The sequence below is a fragment of the Centrocercus urophasianus genome, unplaced genomic scaffold, assembly GCF_019232065.1.
Source record: "Centrocercus urophasianus isolate 14NV4802_14NV808 unplaced genomic scaffold, USGS_Curo_1.0 seq_21, whole genome shotgun sequence".
Lineage (NCBI taxonomy): Eukaryota > Metazoa > Chordata > Aves > Galliformes > Phasianidae > Centrocercus > Centrocercus urophasianus.
The window spans coordinates 3,009,642-3,022,459 of NW_024884767.1; positions in this window are offsets into that span (position 1 = coordinate 3,009,642).

Sequence of the window (12,818 nt, forward strand, 5' to 3'; positions counted from 1 at the left end):
ATGAGATGTGCTGGGATGTGCTGGGATCATCCTTCCTTCCTTCCTTCCTTCCTTCCTTCCTTCCTTCCTTCCTTCCTTCCTTCCTTCTTCCTTATTTTTCATCATTATTTTTTTCCCCTACAGTATTTCTCATCACTCCTAATTTATTCACCCTTTGGAGTCATGCAGCACATCAAACAAACAAAAAAATGATAGCCATTACAAATGGAGGCAGCTCTATCATTTGCTATGCTCACCTTGGATAAAAAGCCTTCCATAAAGCAACAACAAAGTTCAGTGCACAAAAGTAGCCTATTTTTAGTATAAGAAATGTAATGGTACTGAACTGTTACTTTAGTAACAGTAATGTAAAGTCTAATACGTGTTACATGGAAGGTAAACCAAGTCACTCCTGTATGTGCTGCAGTTGTAAAGAGGTAAGAGACTAAGAGTTTATCATTCGCTAACCTTTTGTCAATTTTGGAAGTCACCAAGTAAACATGAATGTAATCTTTGAATTACCCTGCGATGGCTTTAGGGCATCTTAGGTTCCAGCTTTGTTTAGGAGATTAGCTTTATCACTGACTCCCATCAAAGCAGTGGCCAGATTTGAGCCTTCTTAAAGTGAGAGATCAGACAAACTCAGAGCCCAGGGTGTACAGACTCGGATTGTATTGCCACCTCAATTATAATTAAAGCTATAAAAAAAACCACTGATATAGAGCAGTAGATCTTTCCATAAAGTTCTCTAGGAATGTGTATTGTGTTCATCAGAGATTTTCCACGCACCAAGCACTGTAAATGGCTACTCTGATTTTGCAAGTCATTGGCATATATTTGCCTCAGAGAAAAGAAGAACAAATATGTATGTCTATCATCACCTCTGCAACACTGCTGGAACTATCCTGCTTCTAAATAAGAAATAGTTCATCCTTTCATCTCTTCTGAAATAGAGATTGAACCCCCACTTCTCGAACATGCAAGGTTTCCAGTTAAGTTCTCTCAAACCTTTCTGGTTCAAAAGAAGTGTCGTGCACTGCTGCATCGCAGGAAAGGGAGAAAGGGGGCTGCACAACACAGGGAACCTCTCAAATGCAGTGTAAAAAAATGTATATATATATTTTTTTTCCTTCCCTCTTCTGTACCATTGATTTTCCTTTTTTTTTTTTTTCCTTTTTCTTTTTTTTTTTTTCTCTTATTCTAGAAAATATACAGCAAAACCAGAGCCATAATTGGGTTTGATTTCATTTCTTTTATCTTATAAATAAGCTTTCTCTGAATGCAGATGACATATTTAAGAATCCTGTGCAATGGCTGAATGTCTGAGTATGTTTTTAAATGAATCCTTTGCCACCCATAACATGAACATGTAATGTGTATGAGAACATAGAAGAGGAAATGGGTGCACAGGCTAAGGTGCAAGAGTAACCCCTGAAATGAGGCATTCCCACGTTTTGTCTATCATCCTTCTGCACGCCACTAGAGTTCTGGAACTTGGTGCTAATTAATTTCAGCTGAAATTATTCCCTACCCACTTGTGAAGGGAAGACAGACAACAATTCAGATTTATGGGAATGGAGAACGGTGGTTATGTTAGATGCAGTGAGATAAGTGTAGAGGCACAGCACTAATGCACATGTGTCTGTTCACTGCTTCAGCAGACACATCATCACCAACACCACCTGGTTCATCTGCTTTCTGCATAGAAAGGTGTGAATTTAATGCTAATGTCACTTAACATCAGCAGTATGGAGGAATAATAAGACAAAGATACACCCAGAAAGGTGTTACTGGCAGCAAATGGCACAGGGTGGGTGTTTGAATGTGGGAGCAAATGGTGGGATGATGGGACCAGTGCCAGCAGCCAGCAATTCTGAGTGAGTTCTAAAGCACTGGGGGAAACCACTGCTCCTGAAGGGACATAGAATACTCACGGTATCCATGATGCTACCTGCTCCATGCTCTGTTGCTCACACCATTTATAGAGCATATACTATATAAAATATTGCACTTGGGAGGAGTGGCTGACATGCCAGAAGGCTGTGCTGCCATCCAGAGAGACCTGGACAGGCTGGAAAGTTGGGCAGGGAAAAATTTAATGAAATAAAACAATGTCAAGTGTTGCATCTATGCAAGATCAACCCCAGGTACTAGAATAGGATGGGGACTGATCTGTTGGAGAGCAGCATAGGGGAAATGGATCTGGGGGTCCTGGTGGACAGCAGGAGCCAGCACTGTGCCCTTATGGCCAAAAAAGCCAATGGCATCCTGGGGAATAGGTGTGATTAGAAGGGGTGTAAATAGTAGGTTTTGAGAACTTCTCCTTCCCCCTACTCTGCCCTGGTGAGACTGCATCTAGAATACTGTGTCCAGTTCTGAGCCCCTCAGATCAAGAAGGACATGGAACTGCTTGACAGTGTCCAGCATAGTGCCACAAAGATGTTCAAGGAAGTGGAGCATCTCTTTTATGAGAAAAGGATTTTGTTAGTTTGGAGGAGACTTAGAGGAGAACTCATTAATGTTTATACATATGTAAAGGGTGAGTGTCATGAGGATGGAGCCAGGCTCTTCTCAGTGACATCCAATGATAGGTCAAGGGGCAATGGATGCATGGAATACAGGAGGTTCCACATAAAACTGAGAAAAATCTTGTTTGTGGTGAGGGTGACAGAACATTGGAACAGGCTTCCCAGAGAGGTATGGGGTCTCCATCTTTGGAGATATTCAAAACCCACCTGGACACATTCCTGTGAGACCCAGTCTTGGTGTTCCTGTTCCAGTAGGGGGATTGGACTAGATGATTTTTCGAGGTCTGTCCCAATCCCTGACAATCTGTGATTCTTTGACGGTAATGAGGAGCTGGGCTGGCATCTCAGACAACATTTCTGTGCTCTTGATAGCATGCATTCTGCTTCCAGTTGCAGACTTCTGAACTGAGAAGAAATCAGTCAGCAGAATAAAGGCTATCCAATTGAATAGGTCTCACAAAACTGTGAGCACACACCTCCCTCATTTCAGTGCTTGTCTCCCTCCCTTCACTGATGTGTGATGGGTTGTAGTGACCACGAGAAGGTGAGTGGAAGAAGTAAAGCACAAAGTAGGATTGCTACCCTGGACTTTAGGAGAGCCAACTTTGATCTCTTCCGGGACCTACCTGGACATATCCCGTGTTCTTCCAAGCTCAGGATTGGTGCATCCCTGTGAGGAGGAAATCAAGAAAGGGTGGCAGGAGACCTGTGTGGATGAGCAAGGAGCTCATGCACAAACTCAAAGGAAAGAAGAAGGTCCATGAAATGTGGGAAAAGGGTCTGACCATTTGGGAAGAATACAGGAATGTTGTCAGGGCCTGCAGGGATGCGACGAGGAAGGCTAAAGCCCGCCTGGAATTAAATCTGGCAAAGGGGATAAAGGATAATAAAAAAGGCTTTTTAAAGTATGTTAACAGTAAAAAGAAGACTAGGGAGAATGTGACCCTGCTAAGTGACGGGGGTGTTCTGGTAACGGGGGATGCTGAGAAGGCGGAGATACTGAATGCCTTCTTTGCTTCTGTCTTCAGTGAAAAAGCTCCCCCTCGGGAATCCAAGACCCTGGAGGTTAGTGAGAGGGTCTGGGGAATGGAAGACCTCCCTTCAGTCAGGGAAGAGGTGGTCCGAGAGTGCCTTGTCAACACCAATGTTCACAAATCCATGGGACCCGATGGGATGCATCCACAGGTGCTGAGGGAGCTGGCAGAGGTGATTGCTGAACCGCTTTCTGTCATCTTTGAGAAGTCTTGGAGGACGGGGGAGGTGCCTGAAGACTGGAGGAAAGCCAATGTCACTCCGGTCTTCAAAACGGGCAAGAAGGAAGACCCAGGCAATTATAGGCCAGTCAGCCTCACCTCTGTCCCTGGAAAGGTGATGGAAGAGCTGGTGCTGGATGTCCTCTCCAGACAACTGGAAGAGAAGGAGGTTATCAGGAGTAGTCAGCACGAGTTCACCAGGGGGAGGTCATGCTTGACCAACCTGGTAGCCTTCTATGATGTTGTCTCTGGCTGGGTGGATAGGGGGAAAGCAGTGGATGTAGTCTACCTTGATTTCAGCAAGGCATTTGATACTGTCTCCCACGACATCCTTATAACAAAGCTGAGGAAGTGTGGGATAGATGAGTGGACAGTGAGGTGGGTTGAGAACTGGCTGACTGGCAGAGCGCAGAGGGTCGTTGTTGGCGATGCAGAGTCTGGCTGGAGACCTGTAAGCAGTGGTGTTCTCAGGGGTCTGTGCTGGGTCTGGTCTTGTTCAACATTTTCATCAATGACCTTGATGAGGGGATAATGGCCACCCTCAGCAAGTTTGCTGATGATACGAAGTTGGGAGGATTGGCTGACACGCCTGAAGGCCGTGCTGCCATTCGGCAAGACCTGGACAGGCTGGAGAGCTGGGCAGTAAGAAACCAGATGAGGTTCAACAACAGCAAGTGTAGAGTCTTGCATCTGGGGAGGAATAATTGCATGCACCAGTACAGGTTGGATTCGATGATTTCTGGAGGTCCTTTCCAACCACTACAATTCTGTGATTCTGTGATTCTGTGTGATTCCTGTTTGTCCACTTGCACACTGGCTACCTCAGTAGTTTTATCTCCTGTTGTAAAGACTGTAAAATATTGTGAAGATAGTGGTGCCCTGTTTGTCTGTCCTACCTCCGATGGCAATGCTAACTTATAACATTTAATGATAACTTGATAACAAGTTGGTGTCCAACATGTAGACTTTTTGGAACAGCTGTTTAAAAGAAAAGGATTGGATGCTGGATTGGATGATTCTGTACCTAAGTATCCAAGGGCAGTGGGAGAAGGATGTTGACAGTGCCCAAATACAGCTTTTAATGGCAAGTCTGAAGTCCATACTTTAAAGAACATAACATTCAAGCTTTTTCTTGCTTTAGTGGAACATAAATACCAAAGTTGCAATTTTGCAAAGCTAATTTGTTGTATTGAGGTCTGCATCTTATTTACACTAGAATTCCAAGGAGAACAGAAAACTTTTTATCGGAAACCCCCAGAAGATATTTTAATCTTAGACAGAACATGCTTTAACTATTTAGACTGTAAACAGCTCTGTGGGTGTGTGAAGCTGTTTTTCCCTAAATGTTCTGTACCAGCTCATTCTAATAAATGAGTATTTAAAAACAGATATATATTCAGAGAGAGGGATTTGAGACATCATTTCAAAAATTCTTTTGTCTTACTTTCAGCACTTACATTGCACAGTTAATTTTAGTAGCTCATTCACATTGTATTTCAGAACCCAAGAGAGGAACCATTACATCACAAAGAAGTACTTAATAGAGTTGTGCCATCTGCATTTCAGAGACTGTGCTGCAAACTGAGCCAGAGATCTTGTAATTTCAAAATAAGAGAATGCTATTAGAGCAGGAGGCTTTTGACACCTGATCTATCACAATGGAGGGCATTTCGAATCAACACGGTCTACACAGATTTCAATTACAGATTTTGTGTGAAACAAGAAGACAACTAGATAAAACTGCATATTTTTTTGTTTTGTTTTTTGATACTAGCAGCCCAATGTAACGTTCTGTAAACAGGTTAGGTTGGAATTTGGCAGAGTGAGAAATTTGGGAAATACTTCTATGCCACTGCAGTGAACTAACAAAGTCATCTTCTCTCAAAATAGAACGTCCTTTATTATCACATAAAATGAGTTTTTAATTCTTATTTTGAGGTAAATCTAGAGATGGGAGGTGTGTGTTAGAACCTGTTAAAAACCACCAAGACAACAAAATGATGAGGGAAGGAAGTATGTTAGATTCTGTTAAATTTCTGAAAGATTTTATTTATTTTTTTTATCATTATCATTATGACCAAACATCTTTATGCAAGTTAGAAAACAGCATGCTGATCTAAAGATGACTTTTGCTTGTCTGAAGATGCTGAGATTCATACTTACACTTCAATTCAGAGAATACAGCTGCTTCATCCAGGTTTCCAGTCATCAATTAAATATCTTGACTTCTTATGCTCCTCAGGGTACTCTTCTTTTTCAGTGTATACTCTGATGCTCATGATAATTTTGAAAGAGCTTCATTTTGTCTCATTTGATCTTGTTGTTATTGACAGTCAAAATGTGTTTTCCAGCCAAAGAGGCTAGAGGTTTAAGCTACACCATGTTAGAGGCTGTATCAAAGTATTGCAACAACAGCAATTCTCTGGAGGATTTCCACCTAGAGACTGCAGCAGAAAACACAAGGCAAGAAGCAAAGTGGATTGGGTAAAGAACAGGAAAACAATGAACTGTTCTACTGCAAAATAAGATCTTACTATGCAATTATTTTTTCCTATTTGTAGTATTAGTTGCTGCCAGATATGGGTCTCAGTAAGAGACACTGGAGCAGGTCCCAGAGCACCAGCAATATTGTCTCTTCTAAGTTAAAAAGCAGGACATCTCTCCCCGGAGAAGGAGTTGCTGAACTACAGTTTTACCCCATTAGCATTCAATTAACTTAATTAAGAAAAATATATATCAATTTGTGAAAATAAACTCAGACAGTAAAAATGTATTTAACTATGGCCAAACAGTTTTCAGTGTCACTGGGTGGGTGGGAATTGACCATTTTATTTAACAAAATCCAAAAGGCATTTTAACTAAATGCCTAAATTCGTACTACAAATAAGCCCTAAAGATAACCACACGCACACAAAAAACAAAAATATTGAAATATATAGATGTTCACATAAAATGTTTTATTTCTTCCAAGGTTTATATATGTATTCCTACATTTACTTCTTTTAAATGTTCAGACGTACTTTCCAAACGGTTTTTGTCACATTGAAAACTCTGCTTAATATTTGTAATTGGGCATTTTGTCTTTTAATTGAGAACTATTTAAAAGGTGATTTCTATCCTCCTTTTTTCTCTATCTGGAAAGGTTTTATTCCACACAAAGGATATTTCTATATATATTTATTTGTAAATGTGGTACTGACGAATTGGAATTTTTCAGAAAGTTAGTTTTCTTTCCTGTTCTCTGGTTCTAGCCTATTAAACAGGATTGAATATATGAAATTCAATTGTAAAATATGGACTGTTATAATGTGGAAACATATTCTTTGTCAAATTATTTTTTAAGATAAGCAACAAATATTTTAGTACCTTGCAAATAGGGTTAGCCCTTGAAAATCTTGTATGCTTTTTCACCAAAGATACAATGCAATCCAATTTCCATTGAACTATAACAACTTGTAGTTTGGTCATCAAATAGCCAATATTTGGAACAGAGCAGCCACAAAGAATATCATGGTACTTTCAGCTTGCTTTGTCACAGAATGGCCTGGATCAAAAAAGATCACAATGATCATCTGGTTTCAGCCCCCCTGCTGTGTGCAGGGTCACCAACACCAAACCAGGCTGCCCAGAGCCACATCCCTGGCCTTGAATGCCTCCAGGGATGGGGCACCCACAGCCTCCTTGGGCAACCTGCTCCAGTGCTTCATCACCCTTTGAGTGAAAAGCTTCCTCCTAATATCTAACCTACACCTCCTCTGTCTCAGTTTAAAACCATTCCCCCTTGTCGTATCATTACCCACCCTCATAAACAGTCATTGCCCCTCCTGTTTATACACTTTCTTCAAGTACTGGAAGGCCACAATGAGGTCTCCCTGGAGCCTTCTCTTTTCCAAGCTAAATAAACCGAGTTTCCTCAACTTTTTTTCATAGGAGAGGTGATCCAGTGCTCTATTCATCTCTGTGGTCCTCCTCTGGATTTGTTCCAAGAGTTCCATGCCTTTCTTGTGCTATGATCAAATATCAAAGTCCCTCTTTTCTCTCTAAGAAAAAGAGAAAAAAAATGGAAGATGGTAATGCTACACAAACATAAATTGTTTTGATCATTAGTCTTTGACAAACTGATGACATAAAATCTTTTCAACTATTATACAGGCAAGAAAGTCCCATTCACACCTGGAAAAACAATTTCTTCTGCCTAAACAAGTCTTAATTTAAAGTCAGTAATTAATACAAGAATCTTGGTAATATTTGTAGCTGAAATTCAAAAAAAAAAAAAAAAAAAAACCCAACCAAAAAAAAAACAAAAAACAGAACAGATAAACAGAAAAGAATTGTACTTCAGTTTCCAGTGTTGCTAACTTACAGACATGTCACTCCCGCTTCTGGCAACAAAAACCCCTAGAGATCAAAGAGTTGGCCCAACCTACCAGTTTGTTGGAGACTTTTTTTCCCCTCCTGATCACTTGGATCATCAGCAGATGTTGTTTTTCCTTTGTCACAAATTTGAAAAATAACAATTTAATCTGAGATGCCGTGAACCAGTCATCAGAGATAACAGAAATTGTTGCCTTAGTTTATCCAGTACAAACTTCCAAATCTGAACTTCCGTGCTATGAACTGCACGAATGAATTTGTTTCATCTGCCCAGTTCATATTATCTTGGACCCTTATTGGAAAAACAAACAAACAAACAAACAAACAACAAAAAAAGATGCACAAGATCTGCCATACTCGGTTTGAATTGTAAACACAACATTTCTTTGTTAAGGAAAAGTTAATTGCAGTTTTGGAAACTCTGGAACTCAACGGCTCTTAGCCAACAGTCATCTCTGTCACCCAAAGATTTATTCTTTTAATTTTTCTTAGTTCCTGCTAAATTCCTCTGATATTTAGTCTTTATTCTTTCTACAGTTTTTCCTATCTCCCAAATTTGATTTTTACTTTGAGGAAAAGCAAGATCGATTTTCCCCTGACCCATATTTCTTAGGCTATTTTCCTTGTTGGAAATGAAACTTCTGGAAGACCAAGCTCTCTAAGTAAACACAGTATTTCTTAAAGTCCATTAATATATATATAATATATATATATATATCTTTTTAAATAATTTCTAAAGTCTAGCTGTTTGAAAGATGGATGCGTATCCCAACATATTGGGAATGTCTGTTGCAGTATAAATAGGTTCTCTCTCTCCATGAAGACACATGCATAATTTAAGCTGCTTTTGCTCACAGTGTTGGAAAACGAAAGATTAATCAGTGTCCTGGGGTGAGGAGGATATTTTCCCATGAAAAGAATAAGAAGTTTATATATGTGTGTGTGTGTGTGTGTGGAGAAATCCCATTAGAATGGGAAATAGAAGAATGATCAGAGGTTACTTTTAATTGGAGAACCAGAAAAAGTAACAGGAAATATCATCAAAGATTTAGAAAGTGAAAGGGAGAAGATAAACTGATTTAAATGAGACTGAAATACTGTGGTGTGAAGAAGAAATATTAGTCATTAGGTGGGGATGACCTGAGGGTACCAGTGTGGCGTTATGTGGAAGAAAAGACATTACCATGGTTGGAGAATCAAGCAGCCACTGCAGTTGATTTTGATAAAACAAACATAGAAAGCCCACAACAGGTATAGAAAATATGGCCTAGTTAGTTTTGTTGCTTACAGAGGAATTTTTGTTTTAAATTACATTTTAATACAGATGTTTTGAAAGTGCAAAATTAATACTTTTTTTGTAAATATACTTACTGTCTGTAAAAGAAGGCAAAACAAATATTTTCCTTTACTGTGATCTTCAAGTAGGTATTCTCCATTAACATGCATTAACATAAACTCTTGGATCATTTGCAAGAAATATACACTTAATTAGCAATTTATAGACTAAAACTATCATGCATAAAGTTGGTGATACCAGCTGTAATAATAAAAACAGATATTTTGTACAGTATAGAGGATCAGTTTTTACTGGAGTCCATAGTCAGTATTCTATCTGAACTTTAAACACTTTCTCTATTCAGTTTGCAGCTTTGTTTTGATCCCACAATTCCTCATTCCTCATTTTTAGAAGTTGCTCCTTGTGCTCATTATTTTAAGATGCTATTTTCTATACGTATGTTTTGGTTTGATTCAGAGTTGCTCTTATATAAAGGAAAAAGGGCAGCTCCAGGAAGCCAGATGCAAACCACTTTGTTATGAACCAAGGAACAGTTCCTACAGCTTGTTTTAACTGCACTAATCGTATTACTTTGCAATATCTAATCTTCAGGCATAAGAACACATAATTCATAAAGAATTTCATTTGCATCAATCATCATTACACCAAAAATGTCAATACAAGGAACAGCGGGATTTACTGTGCTTTTGTAACACTTTGTGTTATTTATTACAAATGTATTTAATGTACAGTCCAAATAAATATATCAAGAAGAGAGTTCACTTAACAACAACACTATTTAGTGAGGTAGAGTCATGTGGACATTCATCACAAACCTTATGAACAAATGCTTTTCACAGGCTATTCTACTATACACAGTAGCAATTGTTGTTCATTTGCTATCTGGCAAAAAAAAGTTTCTTCCCATCTTTGATGTACATGACATATCATATGGTCTCTTCAGTACACACAGACAAAGGAAAGAAAGTTTTTTTACTGAAAGGATATTTACTATATCTTTAATAGTTTTTCCCAGTAGTGATATTTTAAATTGGTTTCACAGTGGTTTGTGAGAAACGGCAGTGGGTTATTGCGAATAACCAGACCTGGATTGAGAGATGGATATTTGGGTAAGAAGATATCAAATTTTCTTTCTGAGATTTAAACACAAGTGGTTATTTTTCATTCAGCACCATGGAAGTTGGCTGGAATAGTGGAGAACAAAAGCCTGAATTTATGCAAATGATATAAGCTATTTTAGTTACCCAAGAGGTCCATTTTCCCTACAGTCTTTTAGAAAGGCAAAAATACCCCTATCAGAGAGTTTATATTTACTAAAACCCATGATTTGACAGCCTTTTATCTCAGTGCTGTTCTTTGAATATATCCTGATTGACTGATTGATCGACAGCCTCTTTCCTACATGTATGTATCTTGTTGTCTCTCAATCCATGCAGAAATGTTCAAAACACATGGTGTTAAAACACGTGCATACAGCACTGAATCATACTAAAAAATAATGCAGCAAACCTATTGTAAAAATCATGGCTTGTTTGCACTAGGCAATGTTGAGAAAGTGGTTAACCTCAGTGGGCAACTCAGAACCACCCAGCTGCTTGCTCACTTCCTACAATGGGATAGGGCACAGAGTTGGATAGGAAAAACTGTGAAAACTCCTAGTCTGAGGTAAAGATGGTTCAAAAGCTGCACTTGCAAGCAAACCAAAACAAGTTCATTCGTTTGTTTCTTCCCATCAGCAGGGATGGGATGAATGATCCCTTCATTCATCAGATGTTCAGCCACTCCCAGGAATGCAGGGCTCATCATGCCTAATGGTTTCTTTGGAAAACCATTTTCACCACTCAACATCATCCCTTTCCTCCATTTTTTTTTCTTCCGCTTTTATCTCTGAGTACAATGCCATATGACATGGAATAATCCTTTAGCCAGTTGGAGTCAGCTGTCCTGGTTCTGTCTCCTTCCAACTGAATGTGCATCCTAGCTGCATGTTGTCAGGGCAGTATAAGAAGCTGAAAGATCCTTGGTTCTGTATAAGCAAAGCCTAAAAATGTGTTATCAACATTATCACTGTGTTATCAACATTACTAGCATTGGATTACTAGCAAATCCAAAATACAGCATCATATGAGCAAAATTAGCTCTATCCCAGCAATGACATACATAATAAATTAAGAAGCAGAGACACAGTTCAACATTCATTTAAATTAGATAGATAGAGTTTCAAGGGTGGACTATCCGGTGGTTTGGGAATTGGTTGGATCTTTGCAGCCAGAAGGTTATGGTCAGCATCTATACACTCAGGTGGAGGCCAGTGTTTCACTTGAGACAAGTACTTTTCAACATTTTTATCAATGACATAGACAGTGGGACTTAGTGCACCCTCAGCAAGTTTGCAGATAACACCAATATGAACAGTGAACTTAGTACAACAGAAGGAAGGGATGCCATCCAGGTGGATTTGGTTAGGCTTGAGAAGTGAGCTCACATAAACTAAAAAAGGTTCAACAAGGCTAAGTACAAGGTGTTGCAGTTGTGTCAGTCCCAGATATGTGTGCAGACTAGAAGAACTCATTTAGAGTAGGCCTGCTGACAAAAAACTTGACACAAGACAGTAGTGTGTGCTAGCAGCTCAGAAGGCCATCTTCATCCCGGGCTGCATCAAAAGAGAGGTAACAAGCAGGATGAGGAAGGTAATTGTCCTCCTATACTCTGCCCTCATGGGGATCCATCTGGAGTACTTTGTCCAGTCCTGGGGCCTCTAGCACAAGAAAGACATGGAGTTGTTGGAATAAGTCCAGGTTGAGGGCTGGAGAGCCCCTCCTACAAATAAAGGCTAAGTGATCTGGCCTTGTTCAGCCTGGAGAAGAGAAAGTTCTAGGGAGACCTTACTGTGGCCTTCCAATAGTTCAAGGGGGCCTACAGTAAGGGGATGGGAAGGGACTCTTTATGAATGTGTAGTGACAGGATAAGTGGTAGAGATTTTAAACTAAAAGAGAAGAGATTAAGATTAGAAGAAATTTTTTGCTCATGGGGCGGTGAGACCCTAGCACTGGCTGCCCAGAGAAGATGCTCCATTCCTGAAGGTTTTCAAGGCCTGGCTGTAGGTGGCTTTGGGAAGCCCCATCTAGTAGAAGGTGTTCCTGCTCATTGCAGGAGGTTGGAATCAGATGATCTTTAATGTCCATTCCAACCCAAACCGTTCTGTGATTCTAAGATTCACAGAATCACGGAATCACAGAATGGCCAGGGTTGGAAGGGACCTCAAGGATCATGAAGCTCCAGCCCCCCCTGCCACATGCAGGGCCTCCAACCTCCACATTCAATACTAGACCATGCTGCCCAGGGCCCCATCCAATCTGGCTCAAACACCTCCAGGGACGGGGCATC